Source organism: Dendrobates tinctorius, unplaced genomic scaffold (genome assembly GCF_039654945.1).
Source record: "Dendrobates tinctorius isolate UK_male_01 unplaced genomic scaffold, ASM3965494v1 ptg000070l, whole genome shotgun sequence".
Lineage (NCBI taxonomy): Eukaryota > Metazoa > Chordata > Amphibia > Anura > Dendrobatidae > Dendrobates > Dendrobates tinctorius.
In genome coordinates, this window is record NW_027361738.1 from 65,979,175 (window position 1) to 66,002,015 (window position 22,841).

At 42.7% G+C, this 22,841-nt stretch overlaps 1 protein-coding gene across 8 annotated transcripts in view; it reads right to left on the reverse strand.

Annotated features, from left to right (window-relative positions):
• The window catches only part of KIAA1217 (KIAA1217 ortholog), an 804,298-nt gene that overhangs the window by 330,511 nt on the left and 450,946 nt on the right, over positions 1–22,841 (reverse strand). Inside the window, exon 1 of one of the 8 annotated variants that reach the window (XM_073581797.1) lies at positions 9,603–9,759. The exons of the other annotated variants lie outside the window; for them this stretch is intronic. The gene's annotated coding sequence lies outside the window, so the exon portion shown is untranslated. Of the gene's footprint in view, positions 1–9,602; positions 9,760–22,841 lie in introns of those variants that run through there. 8 annotated transcript variants of the gene reach the window in all.

Here is a 22,841-nt window from a genome sequence, read left to right on the forward strand (position 1 = left end):
GACAGAGATAGTGAATGGGCTACACACGCACACTTACACATAGAATGACTGATTAGTGAACGTGATAGGCCGCTCTGAAGAAATGTGCTTTGAGGGAGCACCTGAAACTATGCAAATTGTGGATAGTCCTAATATCTTGGGGTAGAGCATTCCAGAGGATTGGCGCAGCGCGGGAGAAGTCTTGGAGTCGGAAGTGGGAGGTGCGGATTAGTGCGGAGGTTAGTCGAAAGTGATTTGCAGAGCGCAGCGGTCGGATAGGATGATAGACAGAAATGAGGGCGAAGATGTAGGGGGGTGCCGCACTGTGGAGAACTTTGTGGGTGAGAACAAGTACTTTGAATTGGATCCTATAATGAATGGGCAGCCAGTGTAATGATTGGTTAGGAGCGGACGCGTCTGAATACCGAATAGCCAGATGGACAACCCTGGCTGCTACATTAAGGATAGACTGGAGAGGGGAAAGTCGAGTAACGGGGAGGCCAATTAATTAAGCATTGCAGTAGTCCAGGCAGGAGTGGATCAGGGTGACAGTGAGGATTTTTGTTGTTTCCATAGTGAGAAAAGGGCGGATTCTAGAGATGTTCTTTAGGTGTAAGCGGCAAGAGAGGGCAAGAGATTGTATATGGGAGGTGAAGGAGAGATTGGTGGCCAGCATAACACCCAGACAGCGCACCTGCTGCCGGGGTGTTATTATGGTGCCGCCCACGGAGAGGGAAATGTCAGGTTTAGGGAGGTTAGTACACAGCGGGAGCAGAAGAAGTTCAGTTTTGGGAAGGTTGAGATTCAGATAGAGAGTGGCCATGATATTGGAGACCGCGGACAGACAGTCACTGGCGTTCTGTAGTTAGTTGCTCAAAGTCATAACCACGGACATCCAAGCAACTGCAACACCCTGCACAGGGGTTAAGCAACATTGCTAATTAGAACAACTATATTGCATTTCTATCTGGAGCCATTTGTTAATATTATCATTATTAGGCCTCCTTCATATGAGTTTGACGGTTTCCACATGTACCGGAGACACTTACACATGTAGACCCATATAATCTATGTTGAAAGAAAAGCTGAGATCACAATTCGAAAAAAAATGAAAAAAGTAAAAAAAAAGTCCTCTATTCCTAACTTGGGACATGGACAAGTGTATGCAGGGAAGTAGAGGAATGCGGGGAGACAGACAGGACAGCCCGAGTCTTGCTCTTCCATCTAGGTAAGAGAATATTTAGAATTGAGAGTCCTCAGTGGTTGATACCACGGTACAAAGAGATATATATATATCCTGCATCTAGGTAAGAGGCACTTCTCCAATTCTGCACACATATATAATATATTGATACATCCACTTGGTTAGAGACTAATGTTATGTTAGCAGCTGCTTTGGGTTGTGCCTCTTTCACGTTACCACATTATTTTGGATAAAATATATGATAGACTTACGACTGTCATTTCGTTTGCTTGTCTTTGTCTCTCTTTTTATACACCTTTTTGCTATTAGCTGTTTTTCATGTGATTCACCTATTAAAAACTTTTTTTATACGGTATTTATTTTTGTTATATTTGTGATATATAAAATAAGAAATAAACACCATTACCATATAAAAAAATACATTTAAACACACAAAAAAAGATTTAATCAATAGGGCATGTTCTGATGATAGCTTCTCTTTAATAAAAACTCTACAGCACGGTGGCTCAGTGGGTAGCATTGTAGCCTTGCAGTGCTGGAGTCCTGGGTTCAAATCCCACCAAGGACAACATCTGCAAGGAGTTTGTATGTTCTCCCCGTGTTTGCGTGGGTTTCCTCTGGGCTCTCCGGTTTCCTCCCACATTCCAAAGACATACAGATAGGGAATTTAGATTGTGAGCCCCATCGGGGATAATGTGTGTAAAGCTCTGCGGAATATGTTAGCGCTATGTAAAACTAAACATTGTTATTATTACACTATTGTTTCTGGTAAAAGACACACTGAGGCATCTGGCTCATGAGCCAACAGTCCTGATTTTGCCAGGTCAGTCCTACAAACCGGACCACAAAAGGGGTGAGACGTCGTGAATAGAGCAGTGAGAAGAATCTAACCATATACAAGAATTCAGATATTGTAATAGTGACAAGCAGGGATGTAATGATCGCAGTCGCTGAGGTCACAACCGGGGCCTATGAGAGTGAGGGGTCCGCCGACACCAGCGCAAACTTCAACTGGATGTGTGCCCTTGGACGCACATTCAGCTAAAGTTTATTGTGGTGCAGGGGTCCATGCACTGCAATACACGCTGCCGGCCCATCAGAAGCCAGCAGCTGACATCGGCTGATGGCTTCAGAAGATGACACCTCATGGTGGGGGAAGGTGAAAAAAATAATTAATGAACAGAGGCAGAATGGGGACATATACCAGAATGGGATATAGATATATATATATACACACACGCAACAGGGAGGGGCCTAGGATACGGGTCATACATAACAGGATGTGCCCTAGATGGGGGAGATATATACCAGGATGAGGATCATATATAGCAGGCTGGGAAACAATAGACCTGGAAGGTGGACAAATAAACTAGGATTTGCCCAAAATGGGGGACATTACTACAGAATGTGGGAGGGCAACTTGTATCTCCTTAAAGGATTTAGAATGCTAGAGGGACTCATACATCTGACTAACAAACGGGGGCGGATGGGTTGGGGGAGGGGTGTGGGGGGGTGTCTGGAGGGGCCCAGGTCCAAATTTTGCACCGATGCCCATCGGACTCTAGTTCCGCCACTGGTTACAAGACAAAGATAACTGAATATGATACACATGGTGACACTTCAAGGTCGCATATTTCCCAGTCATTACTTTTAAAAAATAACAATGTCCGTGCGACTGTTATTATCTGCTATTTTTCAGATGTTCTGCCGTCCTCCAAACAAGAAAAGCTTTGAGCTTGTTTCTATCCATTTATAATTCACCATGTGATGTAAACCCTAGATCGTTAGACAAACTGTAAGATGAGAAAACGGACTGGTCTCCATACCACACAGGATAGAACTTGTCTTCTGTATCCATAGGCTTAAATGACGTTTATCACTATCAGCCGTACATCTGAGATAATGAGATTGCAGAGCAGAGGTATTTTACTCTAGGGGCTATTTTCCAAATGTGTAATGAAAAGTGACAATCACAAGAGTCCCATCTGAGTCTACGTCAGAGATAGTCACCAGGAGGATCCCCCGACGTCCACCTCCCGGCATACAACGGCCATGGGAAAAAATCAAAAGGTATACAGTGTGGTATGCGGAAGAGGATAAAAAGGGACACTTATTTGCAAACATCGGAGGTATACATTGAGAAATGTGCCACACATATACCTCCACACTTGCCCACAAACCCCCTTCTGCTGGAAAATCTTGGGAAACTGACCTCTAATAGGGTTAGAATTTGGCAAATCTACACTTGAAAGTGGCTGTTTTGTGTTTTTTGGGGGGGTTTTTTTGGGGGGAAGGGGGGGGCGGAGGAGTGGAATCTAAGGGTGGGATTTGAGTGTCCGGAATTTTGCATTCTAAATGTTGGTAAGTAATGTATTAGAATTTTTAATAAAGTTTTAGTAGTTATCCCTCCCAAAATAAAGATTATAGACAAAGACATGCCCTCTAAATAAAGGCCCTCCACATAGATTAGACTAATGTCGATATTGACGGGTTCAGCTGACACTCTAATGTGTATTGGGGTCAACGACCAACTGAATTGTTGGGGGAGATGATGATCTGGCATGTCCGATTTCATTCTGCCAATCGATTTGTTCTTCTAGAAAAGAATAATAGATAGAGGATAGAAAATAGATAGATATAAGATAGACGATAGATAAATAATAGATATATAATATAATAATAATAATAATAAATTTTATTTTTATACCGCTGACATATTCCGCAGCACTTTACATTTCAGAGGGGATTTCTACAGACAATAGACATTACAGCATAACAATAATCACATAGATTATAACAAATTCCAAGAGGAATGAGGGAGCTGCTCGCAGGCTTACAGTCCATGAGGAAAGAGGTAGACACGAAAGGTGGGTGGTAACAGTTGCCCTGATTGTATGGACCAGCCATAATGTTAAGTGTGTAACAGTACAGACACAGAGGGCTAATGGATGCATAAAGTATGTGGGAACATGATGCGGGGAACCTGGTTATGGTAAAACTTTTGGCTGTGCCACACAGGGATAGATTAAGTTAATGTGTTGAGGCGATAGGCCAGTCTGAATAAATGAGTTTTCAGGGCACGCTTAAAATTGTGGGGATTGGGGACTAATCGTATTGACCTGGGAAGTGCATTTCAAAGAATTGGCGCGGCACGTGTAAAGTCTTGGAGACAGGAGTGGGAGGTTCTGATTATTGAGGACGCTAACCTCAGGTCATCAGCAGAACGGAGGGCGCGGGTAGGGTGGTATACTGAAACAAGGGAGGAGATGTAGGGTTGTGCTGAGCCATGGAGGGCTTTGTGGGTGAGGGTAATAAGTTTGTACCGAATTCTGGAGTAGATGGGTAGCCAGTGTAATGACTGGCACAAGGTAGAGGCATCGGTGTAATGATTGGTGAGGATATATAGATAATAGATAAATAGATAGAAAGATAGAGAGAAAATAGACAGATAGATAGAAAGTTAAATGTGGAAACAAGGCGATTCAGACATAACGATTGGAAAAGGTTCTTTACAGTTAGAGGAATTACACTATGGAAAATGCCCTATGCACCTAAAAGTAGCAATTGCAAATACGGAATTAAAAAAAAGTGAAAGGTTTAACTGAAAATGGCCTTAAGGCTACACATAATATAGAGATGAACAAAGCTTATATTCTGGGAAAGGTTGAGCTTGGTAGATTTTTTTTTTAAACCTAAGTAAGCAGATACAGGTGCAACCACGGTGAGGTCTAAAGGGTTTGTAGAAGTCTGTAGTCTGTGTACCTCCGATTTTAAACAAATAAATTAAGGTAAAAAATTATTTTGTCATATTTCATGAGATCACATCGCATTATTGATTAGAGAAGGATCATACGGAGCTATCTGGATGCAGAACGAGATGACTCCGTGCACCACGCAGGGTTCCTACATACTGCTAAATATACATGGGGATGAAATGCATCTTCGCTCCTTTACACTTTCCGTCCCCATATGAAGTGTTAGTATTTCTTGCACTACACTGGCTGGAAAATGTTGGACTTTTTTTTTTACAGTATATACACAAGAGACTGATGAAAAGAACCGCCGGTCTGTGGCCAAAGACATAAAGATACGGTCAGGGCCTGTGCGCAAGCTCAGGTTAGGTGCTGTCGACAATTTTCTCTCCATTAAAGAATATCGGTTTTAAAACTCTGATCAGATGGTGATCACAGTGTGGAGGTGAAGAAAAAAAAAAGAAAAAGTTTTTCCACCTTCTCCATTACATTAGTCCTGGGAAATGTCACCTAAGTGCGGTCAGATTTTTTTTCACGGACTGGTAAATATAAAGCAAGTACCATCCGATTCTTGGAGGCAAATCGGGCATGCTGCAATTATTTTCCTAGGATGACTCGGTCGAAGGAAATAGTCGGACATGTGAACAGCACCATAGAATAACATGGGTATGAGAGTGATCCGTCAAAACCAAGATTAAAACCACCGATTAAAGGGGTCGCATGCACAAGCCCTTACTTCCAGGCTTCTGTATATAGTAGGAACCACACTATGATCACCACTGACTTTCATGGGATCGCTCCTGCAAGAAATGGTCAGGGTCATAAAAACTTACCGGAATGGCCGATAGAAAATGAATAAACACAACCTAATACTATTATCTTTTGTATCCACTCCAAAGAAGCATCAAATGTGGTTCTGTGTGAATCTGACCCCGTGGTGGTGTTTCCCGGAGGAGGATGGAGGAGCCATATTGTATTCTTGATGCAATCACCGTCTAATTTCACAGTAATCCCAATTCCTTTATAGACCAGACCTGAGGCGATGATTCCTGCATTGTTCACATCCTGCTCATTACTAAGTCACATGCATCAACCTAACCTCGCCCTCCAAATCCAATCTCATCTTGCAGATTTTTAGCATAGACATCGTGAGAAAAATATGTAACTTGAGTGTAAGGCTATGTCCCCACAATGAGTTTTTGGTGTGCTTTTTCACAGTGAATATGTCTAAAAAAATGCAAGTAATCTGTTTTCCTTAATGGGTATGTGGCACCCCAGGAGTCCGGTTGCCACAGTGGCATTTCATCCCTCACAGGGGTTGATGTCATGCCTGGAAGTAAGGAGGGTTTCCCTAGCCAGATAACACCAGCATACAACACCTTTCCTGACTCCAGAACAGAAGGGGGAGCTCAAAACTTAGTTTCAGGAAAGCTTCCTTATTAGTTCTGCCTTGGAGGTGGGGTTAGTCAGTCTGGGAGAGTCTGTACAGGGGACAGGAGCTGTGAGGAGCTTGTGCCAAGAGCAGAGTGAAGAGAGAGGAAAGCGGAGGTTTAGGAAAGCCTGGGGATTGGAGCTGTGATCAAACTCACCCCAGGGAAGAGCGCTTGACACTGGACGCTGGAGTCCGTGGCTGCATGGGTACAACAGTCCCAGCAGCCAAATCCAGAGGGTCAGAGACTGCAGACCTCCTGGCCCGATCACACACCTGAGGGCACAGCAGCATACCAGAGCCGGAGCCACCACAAAGGAGTGACACCTGTAAAAGGCTCAAGCTGCCTGCCATACAGTCAAGGACTAAAGAACAGTAAGGAACAAAGGACTGAGTATAGCTTCAGGCAGCAAGGACCTCAGAGAATAGCGCAGTAAGGAGGCCTCCAACACCATCTGGCTTAGGGATCCTAAATTGCTTCCAGGCTGCTCGGATATCCATTTCCTCCTGTACCAGTGCTCCGGTCTGCACCTCAGAACATCCAGTAAAGGAAAAGGAAACTGTTGCCCTGCTGTGTCCTCAGAGTTAATTATTGTGTCACCTGCCCTGCATTACATCCATCATCACCATCTTTTATAATATAATTGCCCTGGGACTTAGCTCTACCTGTGGAGAGCTGTACCAACTCCACTGCATCACCATCAGCCCCAGCGGTCTCTTCAAGCAGCGTTGCCCAACACCTTATTGCCGAGTACCTCAGGTGGTGTCACAAATTAACCCCTTATAAACTTTATTTCCCCTTTTATAATTATTTTCATTAGACGCCCAGGGCCATGGACCTGGTCACTGCTGCCGTGACACATCCCCTTAAGAACTGGCCCGTTACCGAGTATCCCCGTGGCCCTGTCGGGCGCTCCGGTGCAGAAATCCAAAATTGATCAAGAAAACGTAACCTTGAAGTAAAAAATCCATATAAATGTTCTGCATTGGAGACATTAAAGCTTGCCACACACATTAGGTGGCTGAACATTGTTTCGGCCTACAGCCACCTCAAACGACTCTGCCATACACAGTAGTACTCATTTGGCCCAGCGCTCATGTGTTCTCTATAGGAAAGTCACTGCCTACATCTCCGGGAGAGAAATGCGATTGGGAAACCAAAATCAGACATCTCTGCCAACCATCCGTTGGCCAATGACCCCATACACACTGGGCCATCGGCCGAACCCATCGATATCAGCACCATACAAGCATCACCATAAAACTACATCAGAAATTCCAACTTTTCCAAGTTCCTGGAAAAATCAGTTATGCCACACAAATCACCATAAACACACATGCCTGTGCCATGGGCACATATAGTGATGCCCATATATGCAGAATGCTGCACACTGCTTGAAACCCTGATTTTCACATACCCTCAATGGAGAAAAGTATTGGGACACAAGTCTTAATGTCATGCTATGATAGTAAGGAAGGGGGGGCTCAAACTGTCCCTGTCCCAGGGGTACTCTTGAAGGTAGAGAGGCCTGAGTCTCCGACTTTACTATGCTCCTGCTAAACCCTGATCCGTCCTCTCCCCCACCTCATGAGGCCTGGGACAGAAATATAAGACAATGACGAAACCAGGATAACAAGCAACAAACATACAAACACAAAGCTAAAGAGGTATATCGAGAAAGATAGGAATGTACCAACTAAATGGGAATAGGGACCAGGAAATAAACACACATGTACTACAGCAAACTAAAGATCACTACTACAACAACTCCACTCCCACCAGTAAACAGCACAGGAAGATGAATCTCCAGTATCAACAATAATGTCTTATGCAGCACAGCATCTCCATGGAGCCAGGAAGCAATGCTTTCTCTGGCAAGACAGAGAGGTTCTGGCCAGGTTTTATAGGGAGAGGTAATGACCAGATCAGAAGCAGCTGAAAATGGAGCTGCAAGTTTCTGACCAGCATAGAAAAGGTTGTTAACCTCTTCAGCTCCAAAGGAAACCAAATCCATTTAATATGGGACACAAACACACAGTAGTAGTGATCTTCTACCCCCAGATCTCCCAGGAGGATATGACACTCTCATGACACTTAATCATTGAATTCAGGTTTTTTATTCATTCCCATTACCACATGTGTATTTGGTGCAGCCCACTCTCACCAATATGATGGCGCAGCAGCAGAGCGGAGTTGTGATAACTTTAGAAGTGAAGATAGTGCAGTTGATTTTGCGTAGTGCCGCATCTATTTGACTTGTGCCAAATGTCAATCCCAGTGTAGATTAATGCTTTTCACTTTTATTAAAACATTTAATGCTAGTCATTGCAACAGCAAACGAGCTCTGCTACATCGGTACCCATTGTACCTGAGAAGAGCAGAATTTTTAATAGTAACCAATGCTTCATCTACCATAGCTCTACCTCAGCTCTGCTACATCAGTAGTGCACATGTATGCGATTGTAGCCAAGCAGTTTCCAATAGTTTTATTTTAGTTAAAGTTACTATCTAGCATACACAGTAGCTCAGCTCTGCTACATCTCGGTAGGCGCCTGATTGTAGACAGTTTTCACTTTTACATTAAATTTCCAGCTTGTACGAACATGCAGACTGTGCGGATGGCTCACATTTCATCTGGATACCAATGGGTACATTTAAACATTACGGTAACATTTCACACCTATTGCTAAATACTTCACAAACGATGTAGCAGAGCTGAATGCATCATTTAACCCTTCGATGCTTCATCAATGACGAGATCTTAAGAGTCCAGAGTTGGAAGGGACCTCCAGGGTCATCGTGTCCAACCCCCAGCTCAATGCAAGATTTACTAAACCATCTCAGACAGATAAAAGATTAAAGTTTGCCATCCTAGAGGTGTCTTCACGCAAAAATAAAAGAATCGGTCCTAAAATAGGCGTCTTAAAGAGCATTATAACACTCTCAACACGTCAACCCGCACCGCCGCCACTGAGGATTACCTATCGTGCTGTACAAAAGCATATTATCAAAAATTGCGCCTCATGACAAACTCGGCTCTACTGTGTCCGACAAAGCCAGCTCTGCTGCATCTGTACTTTTTTTTTTTCAAGCATTTTAAAAAGCTATTAGAACATCAGCACGAACAAAAATCCGACATTAACACTCGCTTTATGCTCTGCAAATAGCAACATGTGCAACCGATAAGACTCGACTGCAATAGGTGACTTATTTATTAAGGGGGGTGTCTGCGGTTACCTGGCGGAGGGCGGCAAGGTGTCCTGCAAAATCGCAATCCAAAGTCAGATCCCGGGGCAAACCCCTAGTACTCCTTTGACTCTGTCAGGTAAATACTGGCGCCATCTCCCTCCTGTACTTTCTTGAAAACTTGCTTGCAGCTTATGGGACCTTCTACCGCTGCAACATGTCGATTCTGCTGCCTTGACATGCTTTCCCAACCGTGACATCATAACATCTCCATGGTGACTACAACCCCACCTGGCAAAACTACTTCTCACAACTACTGGCTAATGTGGAGAAAAAAGAAAAAAAAAAGTTTAAAAGTTTTTTTTTTTTTCAAAATTGTTTTTTCTAGCACATAGTGCTTCCTGAGCTGTCAGCACCTCTCTCCTCACAGGTCTGCTGCCTGCATTTCCCCAGTGAAGAGGGTTGATGATGAGTTTTGCAGAGGGCCACTGGTGTTGAATAGAACAATGCCCTCTCCTTATCCGCCCCTCCCTGTCTGACAATGTCCCTATCTGCTGAACAGTTGCCACTAGGTTTTGCTGGCAGCTCTGGAGGGTTCCAGTATTCTGCCCCAGCAGGTTTCTCTTTTTTTTTTTTTTTTTTACTATTAAACAATATTTCTATTGTATTATTACACTTTCAGATTTTACTCTTACTTTTATGTTGATTTTTTATTTTTATTTTACTTTTTTCATATCTTTATAACTATTTTTCAATCACTTGTTCTAGCTTTGTGAAAAAAAAAAATCTATTCCCTTCCAAAATTTCTACTATTATTGCACAAATGGTGCACATTTCATGTAGCGGATACATATTTTTTGGCTTAACTCACTAGGTATGTTAGGTAGCGCTGATGGTTGGTATGCATTTATATTCAGAAATATAGCTTTAAAGGGGTTGTCCAGGCTTGGGTGAATCCTCACCGTATGCTGTCAGAATTCTCTGGTGCTGGTAACGGGATCGGAGTATGTGACTTACATAATCTCAGCCACATTCCAACTAGACATATCTAACCTGCTCAATTGAACAAGGCCACACACGTCTAGTTGGCATGTGACTTTATACAGTTAGGTCCATATATATTTGGACAGAGACAACATTTTTCTAATTTTGGTTCTAGACATTACCACAATGAATTTTAAACAAAACAATTCCGATGCAGTTGAAGTTCAGACTTTCAGCTTTCATTTGAGGGTATCCACATTAAAATTGGATGAAGGGTTTAGGAGTTTCAGCTTCTTAACATGTGCCACCCTGTTTTTAAAGGGACCAAAAGTAATTGGACAATTGACTCCAAGGCTATTTCATGGACAGGTGTCCCTTCATTATGTCATTCTCAATTAAGCAGATAAAAGGCCTGGAGTTGATTTGAGGTGTGGTGCTTGCATTTGGAAGGTTTTGCTGTGAAGGAAACATGTGGTCAAAGGAGCTCTCCATGCAGGTGAAACAAGCCATCCTTAAGCTGCAACAACAGAAAAAACCCATCCGAGAAATTGCTGCAACATTAGGAGTGGCAAAATCTACAGTTTGGTACATCCTGAGAAAGAAAGCAAGCACTGGTGAACTCATCAATGCAAAAAGACCTGGGCGCCCACGGAAGACAACAGTGGTGGATGATCGCAGAATAATCTCCATGGTGAAGAGAAACCCCTTCACAACAGCCAACCAAGTGACCAACACTCTCCAGGAGGTAGGCGTATCAATATCCAAATCTATCATAAAGAGAAGACTGCATGAAAGTAAATACAGAGGGTTCACTGCACGGTGCAAGCCACTCATAAGCATCAAGAATAAAAAGGCTAGACTGGACTTTGCTAAAAAACATCTAAAAAAGACAGCACAGTGCTGGAAGAACATTCTTTGGACAGATGAAACCAAGATCAACCTCTACCAGAATAATGGAAAGAGAGAAGTATGGCGGAGGCGTGGTACAGCTCATGATCCAAAGCATACCACCATCTGTAAAACACGGCGGAGGCAGTGTGATGGCTTGGGCATGCATGGCTGCCAGTGGCACTGGGTCACTAGTGTTTATTGATGATGTGACACAGGACAGAAGCAGCCGAATGAATGCTGAGGTATTCAGAGCCACACTGTGTGCTCAGATCCAGCCAAATGCAGCCAAACTGATTGGTCGTCGTTTCATACTACAGATGGACAATGACCCAAAACATAAAGCCAAAGCAACCCAGGAGTTTATTAAAGCAAAGAAGTGGAATATTCTTGAATGGCCAAGTCAGTCACCTGATCTCAACCCAATTGAGCATGCATTTCACTTGTTAAAGACTAAACTTCAGACAGAAAGGCCCACAAACAAACAGCAACTGAAAACCACCGCAGTGAAGGCCTGGCAGAGCATCAAAAAGGAGGAAACACAGCGCCTGGTGATGTCCATGAGTTCAAGACTTCAGGCAGTCATTGCCAACAAAGGGTTTTCAACCAAGTACTAGAAATGAACATTTTATTTACAATTATTTAATCTGTCCAATTACTTTTGGTCCCTTTAAAAACAGGGTGGCACATGTTAAGGAGATGAAACTCCTAAACCCTTCATCCAATTTTAATGTGGATACCCTCAAATGAAAGCTGAAAGTCTGAACTTCAACTGCATCTGAATTGTTTTGTTTAAAATTCATTGTGGTAATGTCTAGAACCAAAATTAGAAAAATGTTGTCTCTGTCCAAATATATATGGACCTAACTGTATATGCAAATTTAATACTTACAGTTGCGTCCACCAGCACTGAAGAATCTTGACAGCGTGCACACTGCGTACTGTTAGAGTGATGGCAGACTTGTACCCCAAAGCCAGACAACCCTTTTAAGGTGGGCAGAGGTAGCAGTTGCATGTGGGTTTGGGTAGCAGGGGGGGTCTCAACAGCACATCTACTATATAGGAAGGCACTGGTATTATACATTCTGTATGATATGTTAGGGGATCAGTTACAGATTTTACAAGTTACTTAAAACACATCCGTGATTCACAACCGTGTTCTAGGCGTCATAGCCCAAACTCGCTCATTTGAATCAATGGGCAGCACGTGGATGTCATTGTGCGTCATCTTTGTCCTGCTCATTTTTACGGTTTAGGGGGAGCATGGTATTTTACTTTTATTTTCATATGCCTAAAACACAGATGTAACACTGATGTCAGAAATGGACACACGGACCAAAAGTGGATAAAAATCAGATGCACCACACTGAAGAAAAACGCTCCGGTTTTGACATTTTTTACAAAATCTGTAGAGCAGCTGACATTTCCACATATTAGGGTGCAGTCAGACGGCCGCATAAATCTGAGCGAGATCAGACCGCAGGCACAGCCTGGTTGGCAGCTCTCCTGACCTGAGCGTCACAGCTACATAGAAATATATGAAGCTGCACGCTTGGGTCAGGAGACCCTCCGGTCAGTCCAAGCATTGCGGTCCAATCTCAGTCCGATTTATATTGAGCCCCATCAATAAATGGTTAACTGACTTTAATACCGATTGCTTCCAATGGCATCTAATGGGGAAGCAAAGTGGTTTTCATGGCAGGAATAGTGTTGCCAGACTATATTATTCTTGCCATCAATTGGGAACGAAATGATGGAGGCACTATTGTTACTAAAATGGGGCATGCTGTAATGCTGTAGATAAGCCCCCGATGAAACCTGAAAGATAAGAAAAACACGTTAGATTATACTCACCGGGGGGGCGGTCCGGTCCGATGGGTGTCGCGGTCCTGTCCGACACCTCCCATCTTCATACGATGATGTCCTCTTCCTTTCTTCTCCCTCGGCTCCTGCGCGCGTGTACTTTATCTGCCCTGTTGAGGGCAGAGTAAATTACTGCAGTGCGCAGGCGCCGGGAAAGGTCAGAGAGCTCCGGCGCCTGCGCACTGCAGTACTCTGCTCTGCCCTCAATAGGGCAGAGAAAGGTACGCCTTTACAGGAGCCGAGGGAGAAGTAAGGAGGAGGACATCATCGTATGAAGATGGCAGGCGCCAGATGGGACGGCGACACCCATCGGACTGGACCGAACGCTGGGGTGAGTATAATTAACTCTTTTTTCTTATCTTTCAGGTTGCATCAGGGGCTTATCTACAGCATTACAGAATGCTGTAGATAAGCCCCTGATGGTGGTGCCAGCAGCTGATAGGTGAAAAAAGGGGTGACAGATTCCCTTTAATCATCAGAGTTTCACTGGTTTATTTTTTGCATATGAGAAGGTTTCTCGAGCTTCTAGTGTCGATCTAAATTAAAAGATGACAGCAAACAGATACAATTAGGATGACATCCAAGTGCCGATCCTCTGTCCAAATTATTTTTTTTTTCCACAAACCCTTAGATTTGCATTGGTGAGTTTTATCAAAATCATACAAGTTTCAATGTTTTTATGCAGATCACTTGATGTCAAAAGACACAGACTATAATGGGCACAAGTTCTATTTGTAAAAAAAGAGGAGAAAAACAATCGCTCTTCCCTGATGTCTTTAGGGTTTTGAATCCAAGAATATATATTAGTGTAGTAGACACAAAGTACGTGGCACGAGGAATGGAGACATAGGCACCCATGTAGGACGTTTCGACCCCTCCGGGTGTTTTTCACATAGTCACTGTGCCAAAAGATGTGGAGTAGAGCATGGAGTGCACATACCTTAGCGCACAATGTGTGCACTCCCTGCTCTCCCCCACATCTTTTGGCCAACAACTATGTGAAAAAGATCCAAATAGGTCAACATCCTACATGGTCACCTATGTCTCCATACCTCAAGCCACGTACGTTGTGCCTACTACACGAATAGTTTTTGATTCAAGACCTCAAAGACATCATGGAAGAGCAGTTGTTTTTCTCTTACACTACATTTTGGGACAATCCTCCAAGTCAACCACCTCCCAAAAGCGCTAAGTGAGCACCAATTTTTCTTTTCCATCTGTGAAAAACACAGAACAAGTATGTGCCTCACAGACATCAAAATGAGCACTCAGAAAAGTCAATGGCTGATTAATATTTATCCAGATGAGTTGGTGTAAGGGGTGTACCAAGATCACGTGATGCTCCACTCCCTTTTCTCATGTTGGTATTATGGTATATTGTTTGTCTATTGTATATACAGTGGGGAAAAAAAGTATTTAGTCAGTCAGCAATAGTGCAAGTTCCACCACTTAAAAAGATGAGAGGCGTCTGTAATTTACATCATAGGTAGACCTCAACTATGGGAGACAAACTGAGAAAAAAAAATCCAGAAAATCACATTGTCTGTTTTTTTTTTCATTTTATTTGCATATTATGGTGGGAAATAAGTATTTGGTCAGAAACAAAATTTCATCTCAATACTTTGTGATATATCCTTTGTTGGCAATGACAGAGGTCAAACGTTTTCTGTAAGTCTTCACAAGGTTGCCACACACTGTTGTTGGTATGTTGGCCCATTCCTCCATGCAGATCTCCTCTAGAGCAGTGATGTTTTTGGCTTTTCGCTTGGCAACACGGACTTTCAACTCCCTCCAAAGGTTTTCTATAGGGTTGAGATCTGGAGACTGGCTAGGCCACTCCAGGACCTTGAAATGCTTCTTACGAAGCCACTCCTTCGTTGCCCTGGCGGTGTGCTTTGGATCATTGTCATGTTGAAAGACCCAGCCACGTTTCATCTTCAATGCCCTTGCTGATGGAAGGAGGTTTGCACTCAAAATCTCACGATACATGGCCCCATTCATTCTTTCATGTACCCGGATCAGTCGTCCTGGCCCCTTTGCAGAGAAACAGCCCCAAAGCATGATGTTTCCACCACCATGCTTTACAGTAGGTATGGTGTTTGATGGATGCAACTCAGTATTCTTTTTCCTCCAAACACGACAAGTTGTGTTTCTACCAAACAGTTCCAGTTTGGTTTCATCAGACCATAGGACATTCTCCCAAAAGTCCTCTGGATCATCCAAATGCTCTCTAGCAAACTTCAGATGGGCCCGGACATGTACAGGCTTAAGCAGTGGGACACGTCTGGCACTGCAGGATCTGAGTCCATGGTGGCGTAGTGTGTTACTTATGGTAGGCCTTGTTACATTGGTCCCAGCTCTCTGCAGTTCATTCACTAGGTCCCCCCGCGTGGTTCTGGGATTTTTGCTCACCATTCTTGTGATCATTCTGACCCCACGGGGTGGGATTTTGCGTGGAGCACCAGATCGAGGGAGATTATCAGTGGTCTTGTATGTCTTCCATTTTCTAATTATTGCTCCCACAGTTGATTTCTTCACTCCAAGCTGGTTGGCTATTGCAGATTCAGTCTTCCCAGCCTGGTGCAGGGCTACAATTTTGTTTCTGGTGTCCTTTGACAGCTCTTTGGTCTTCACCATAGTGGAGTTTGGAGTCAGACTGTTTGAGGGTGTGCACAGGTGTCTTTTTATACTGATAGCAAGTTTAAACAGGTGCCATTACTACAGGTAATGAGTGGAGGAAAGAGGAGACTCTTAAAGAAGAAGTTACAGGTCTGTGAGAGCCAGAAATCTTGATTGCTTGTTTCTGACCAAATACTTATTTTCCACCATAATATGCAAATAAAATGAAAAAAAAAACAGACAATGTGATTTTCTGGATTTTTTTTTCTCAGTTTGTCTCCCATAGTTGAGGTCTACCTATGATGTAAATTACAGACGCCTCTCATCTTTTTAAGTGGTGGAACTTGCACTATTGCTGACTGACTAAATACTTTTTTTCCCCACTGTATATATAATGTACCTGATGTTGCTATGTATATATGTATGTTGTGTAGATTGGGAAAGTGAAGTTATAGGGTTAGTCGCTAGATGGGAGCACAGTAGGATAGGAATAAGAGCTTAGAATAGCAACTAGTTAAAATAGGACTGGCGAACTGTGGCTAAGGCAGGAGTATTTCCTGAATGTAGGTAATAGGGCCAGGAAGCCCAGACAGCTCAGTAGGGCCTTAGAGCCCGGGCAACACAGTGGACCCCATAACGTTTCAAGCTAGGAGCCCAGTCGTCCAGGGCTTGGGAACTGAAGGACATAGCAACATCGGAATGCAGGGCAGCACCAAGATGTGGCAGCTGACTAGGTGGGCAGATGCCCTTATGTCTGGGGTGAAACAGACAGGGGAACTCCTGAAGGTAGTTAAGCTGGATAAAAGGAACACTGCGGTACTAGACAAGTCAGTTCGACTTGGGAGCATTCTAGAACAAGTAGGGAAAAGCACAGGAATAGACAAGGATGTGTACTGTGATGTACCCTGTGAACTTGCTGTAACTGAGCTGGACGCACTGCGAAGGGATTCAAGTAAAGTTATTTGTTACAAGTTGAAACTGGACTCTGTCTCTCTTTGTGTGAAGCCAACAGGAGTGAACCCATAGCAGATCAGAGGGGACCCTGATGGTACCGAAGGCATTAAAGAAGGTACACTGCAAAGGGGATATTGTATGTATGTGGCGGGAGACCAGGACGTGATTGAGCAATCTATGTCAGCCACGGACTACAGCCCTGGCTCCCCTCAAATTGGGAACATGGACACGATGTCTACAGTGCAATAATTACATGTAAAAGAACAATTATGTGGGAACAAAGTACAATTCCTTTAATGGGGCTGTCTCAAATGTGTAGATATGCCCAGGGCCACTTTTATCTGAGTATATACCTTGTGAAATCATTGGGCTTTGCTCTGACAGCGCTCTAACAGCGCCGCATACAAGTTTTTTGTGCATCAATATACCAGGCAACCGCCCCCTCCATGTATTGGTAGGCTGCGAGCGGTTGTTTCATTGGTATTTTTGCACCTGTGTTATCTTAATTATATGGGTCCACTGCATCCTGATAGTGCATTTGTCTGGAGGCCTGTACGGGTAAACTTTGTTGCTTCATTGCTCTTTTCTGCTATTGGAGGATTTTTAAGTCCTCTTTCTATGCCGTGCTGTATTAGTGTTAGTATTTAGTGTTAGGTACCCGTAAACGTGGAGATCTTTGACGCAGGTTACGGGCTCACGTATTTTGGCCAAAATATCAGCTAATACTCCACATTTTTTGTAAATGTGTTTTTTGCACTTTTTATTCAGGGTGCAGTTGGGCCCATTTGGTCTTGTAAACTGCGGTGTCTGTCCCCATGGCTTGCATTTTGATAGTGCTGGACCAGCCCGCCTGAGCTAATAGAAGGGTGTCACTACTAGGCTGGCCTGGATGCTGTGTGGGCCATGGTGTGAACAGCACCGCATACAAGTTTTTTGTGCATCAACATACCAGGCAACCGCCCCCTCCATGTATTGGTAGGCTGCGAGCGGTTGTTTCATTGGTATTTTTGCACCTGTGTTATCTTAATTATATGGGTCCACTGCATCCTGATAGTGCATTTGTCTGGAGGCCTGTACGGGTAAACTTTGTTGCTTCATTGCTGCTTTGCTCTGACAGACCCAAATAATTAATTTAATGCATAAAAAAAAGAAAAGCAAAAATAAAAAAAAATATATACTTAAATATGTTGATACATTTTTTCTCAAAACAATTATTTTTGCATTCTCGGAACCATTTTCAGTTGTACGAGAATGAGTTTAGTATCGTTGACTAGCACAGAAAACCAAGGTTGCACCGTAAAGACCCTTTGGTCTGGTAACTGGGAGAATGTGGAAGCTAATTGTCTAGCCCCAGGTCATAGGGAGAAGAGGCAGGATCTGAGCTAGACTTCCTGCTCCACGGCTGGAGTCAAAAGGTTTTCAATTGTCTTATAATTGGGTTATAAATAGGATGAGATCATGTGAGGAATGTGATGGAGCAGGTCCTATGGAGCGACATGAGGGCACTGGTGCATGACGAACCCTGCAAGTGCAAGTCAGATTCTAGAATATTGAAATATATACCCAATATAATTTCTATTTCTAAAAATTTCCCAGGGTATATTACTAAAAAGCAATTGCACCAAAAATGATTGTCTCACTGCTGGATATCCCTCTATAGCATTTATTTCTATTGCATCATGAATTATTACACCAATGGCCTCCAACCTAAGATTCTGATGTCAGAGCGTAATGGGGAATGTCGTTGTCCAACTACATAGTGACCATTAAAACGAAGTGTCCTGCAGAGCAGAAGTCACCGATCCAGGTCACCGATACTGTACATTGTCTCCATATGGCTCTATACTATGGAACTGTCCGACAAATGGTGCCTCCATATGTCAGGAACAACTGAGGTGCAATTGACCTTTTAGGTATTTTTCGATAGTTCTAAAGTGTGACTGCTTGTTGCCATATATCCTGAGCCAAGGGGTTGTCCGGTTAAGTGGGACACCAGGTGATCACAATATTTTCTTTTCGAAATGTGCCCCAACAAACGGTCTAAAAAGTGAGAATTGCCTTTTGAAAACTCTACTTTTGGAATGTAAAAATAAATGTAATATTTTAATTAGATCCCAGTAAAATTAGCAGCCTATATAAATCTATAAGTGTGGTGTTATCCACATTTTTTGTTTTTGCATTTGTGTTTTTTTTCCTATTCTTCCATGAGTCATAAAGTTTTTATTTTTTTTGCAGAACGAGTTGTAGTTTTGAGTTACATCATTTATTTTATATTATACCATTTAAATGTACAGAAAGAAGGGAAAAAAATTTCAAGTGGATTGAAATAATGAAAAAAAAAGACTGTTCTGCCATAGGTTTTTGAGTTTTCTTTTCATGGAGTTCATTGTGCAATAAAAATGATCGGGTGACAAGATTCTTCAGGTTAGTGCTCGCTCACATGAGCATATAAATCGGATGAGCGCAATCCGATAAAAATCGGATTGCGGTTGGACCAATGTTAATCAATGAGGCAGTGGAGATCTGCAAATTTTTTCTCAGCTGTATTCGGCATGGGAAAAAAAATAAGCTAATGACCCTCAACTGCTGCTCTGTTGCGAGCGTGATCCGAGTGTCAGTGCTCCGATCCTCTCGTATGAATCACAGCACAGGTGCAGAGGAGACAGAGAAATTACTTTCTCCGTCAACTCTGCTGCCGGCATCGGAGTGAATCACACTGCACTCGGGTGGTATCCGAGCGCAGTGTGATGTTTCATAGACTTATATGGGTGCGCGTGATCCGAATTTGGCATGCAAGCGCAGCATGCTTCCATCTTTTTTCCTGGCCAAACTCGATCCGATCGGAGCAGGAAAGAAAAACGCCATTGAGAACAGAAGCATAGGATTAAATTGGTACAAATGTAATCCAAATTCTAATCGCAAGATGGAACGAGCCCTAATTGTGAACAGTAAAGAAAGTTAAAGATGAAATGATCTCTAAATGGCCTAGATGACACATTTCCTTTGTATTTTAGGCAAAAAACATATTTATATATTTTATATTTTAAAAATTATAAAAAGGAAAATGGGCCGATGCAAAAGTTTGGGCCCCCCTTGCCTGGTTAGTTCCTAGTATCACCCCCTTTTGAAAGTATTAGAGCTTGTAAATCCTTTTTTAAGCCAGACAAGAGTCTTTCAATTCTTGTTTGAGGGATTTTCATCCATTCTTCCATTGGAAAATTCTTCCAGTTCTGTGAGATTCCGGGGTCGTCTTGCATCCTCTGCTATTTTGAGATCTAGCCACAGATTTTCAATGATGTTCAGATCAGGGGACTGTGAGGGCTATTGTAAATACCAAATGTATACAGTATATACAATTTTAAAATTACTTTAGTGGTTAAAAAAACATAGAAACTTGGTTTGTGTTGCCATTTTACAAGACCCACAAGTTTTTATTTTTTTTGTAGATGAAGAAGTGCAATGTTTTTTTTCGGTTGGAATTTTTGTAAATACAATTTTGGGGTAGATACAAACTTTCAGATTGCTTTTTTTGCATTTTCTGTGAGTACATTGCTTGTAAAATACTATTCAATAGTTTTTTTCTTTATGCAGTTTACCTTTTGAGTTAGTTTCATATTGTCATGGCATGGACGTTTTCAGATGCGGCAATATCACATGTTTATTTTTTTATTTCCTTATTTTTTTAATGTGGAAAAGGAGATGATTTCAAGTTTTGTATTATTTATTTTTTTTTGTATTGTAAACAAAAAAAGTTTTTTATTCCACCTGATGGTCTTGAACATACGATCAAGTGCGAAATGATCGTGGTCACTGCAGCTAGGCCCACTGACACCATTGCCTATTTCGGATAGAAGTGCGTCCTTAGAAATGTAGACCTGCCTGATCCCTGCACTTCAATACAAGTCGCTGGGCAATCAGAGGCCAGCAGCTGACGTCGGCGAGCAGGCAACGCATGGCAGTGACGTCATTCTCTGCCTGTCGCTTGCATGCCGGCCTTTGTGCGGGCTACAGTAGAAGACGTTGCGCATCATTGAAGCGGAAGAAGGTGAGTTGAATCAGAGTTTTTTAAACAGTGGCAAAACAGGGAGCATTATTACAGGATGGGCCCAGGATGAGGGACATATATTACTGGATGGGGCCAGGATTGAGGACATATATAACTGGAAGACGCCAGGATGGGGCACATGTATTACTGGAAGAGCCCAGGATGGTGACATATATTACTGAAAGGGCCCAAGATGGGGACATTACACCAGAATCGGGGACACTATTACTGGAAGGGGTCCAGGATGGGGGATATTATACCAGAAAGGGGTCAGGATGGGGACATAGGGTCACCACCAGGGGCTTGTGTTTTAGGTCTGGGGTGGGTGTGGAATGTTTAGTTGGGTCTTGTCTGAAATAATTAACAACTGTAGTGTATGCAAAAAATATTTTCCACTCTGGAATGTAATTCTGAAGCATACAGTCGTCTCACACTCCATGGTCTGGTAGAGTTAGCAGATTAAAAAATGTCAATATGGGGAGAGACCGGTCAATCAGGCCAAGTAAGGTAGGAAGAAGCCAGAAGGAGACAACCAGGGGACTCTTCTTCATGTGCCAGGAGTCCTCTCCCCTTGTCCAGCTTGTTTTTCGAATTACATTTGCTCTGAATCAATGACACATGTAGAGTAAAACATAGCATTCTGTAATGGGAAAATTTCTAAATTTCATGCTGCCAATGGTTCAGGTGGACAGGTTCCCGTTCACTGTTTAAACAAACTTTGTATAAGTGAACAGTACAAGGGATATAAAAATAAACTTTGTAACATATCTAATATGATAAATAAGCGCCTTTCTTCACTTATGAGCCCTTTCTTATCCTTTTTCTGCCCCCACAACTCTTCATTCACTCTAAAAAACTGCTAAAATCCATCTTGGTCAAGCTTACTGCGATATTAGATTACATATTCCTATTTAAGTCTATGCAAAGAGTAGGGGAAGAAAGGAGCACAATGAGAGGACAGGGAAAGGGAGACACGTACAGACCGTACTGCAGCTTTCTACCTCACCACAGAGCTGGATTCACAGTTACACTGCTCAGTATCGCTGTATAATGTCCTCCATACTGATGCTGCTTCTGAACACGCACTACAGAGAGACGGGAGAGCTATGTATGAAAATATCATAGTAGCTAGCCTGATTCATCCACTAGATCAAAAGACAACTAAAAATTAGAGGAGCAGGCAGAGGGGAAAACTAGTGAAAATACTGGATACGAGTCATATAAAGGCCAGAAACATAGCAGTCGCCTGAATAGACAGGTTCACTCTCAATTAGAATTTAGTTTTCTCCAATACAAGAACTCAGTGTCAGACTGAAGAACATTGGGCCCACCAGAGGATTTGATTCTGGGGGCCCACCTTTCTCCCCCACTCAAGAGTCCCATGGCAGCTGCAAGGTTTGCACTATGAACTCTCCTAAAGAGGAAGCTAGGGCCCACCGGTGGATTCTCCGGTTCTCTGGAGGACCAGTCCAACCCTTCAAGAACTATTTCAAATGACACTTGCAGTATTTTACTTACTAAGGATTGATCATACCTAAGAGATAGAAGAGATAATAGATTTATCCAGTCATGAAAACACTTCTGAACAAATCTACAGAGAATTCCATGTTAGGGTTAATAATTAGCAGCCGTTATTTCCGATTGGAGGTAGTGTGGAATGTGTTGTGTGCTTTTTATATTTAGTTTGACCTCTGTGTACAATTACTGCACAAGTCCTCTCAGCTTTCCGTATGTGGATAGACTGAATCCTTGCTCTCACACATGCCGGACTCCTGGGTGCTGTTTTCATGCTGTTTTTCACTTTTGTATTTTCTAAAGCTTGGAACAGATACATTAGACGATGGTTTTTCAGGTTCTACATGTACACAGAAATCTTAAAATTTGTTATGGAATGAAATAGTCTAAATAAGAAAGTTGCAGAACTTTTTCAATGCACT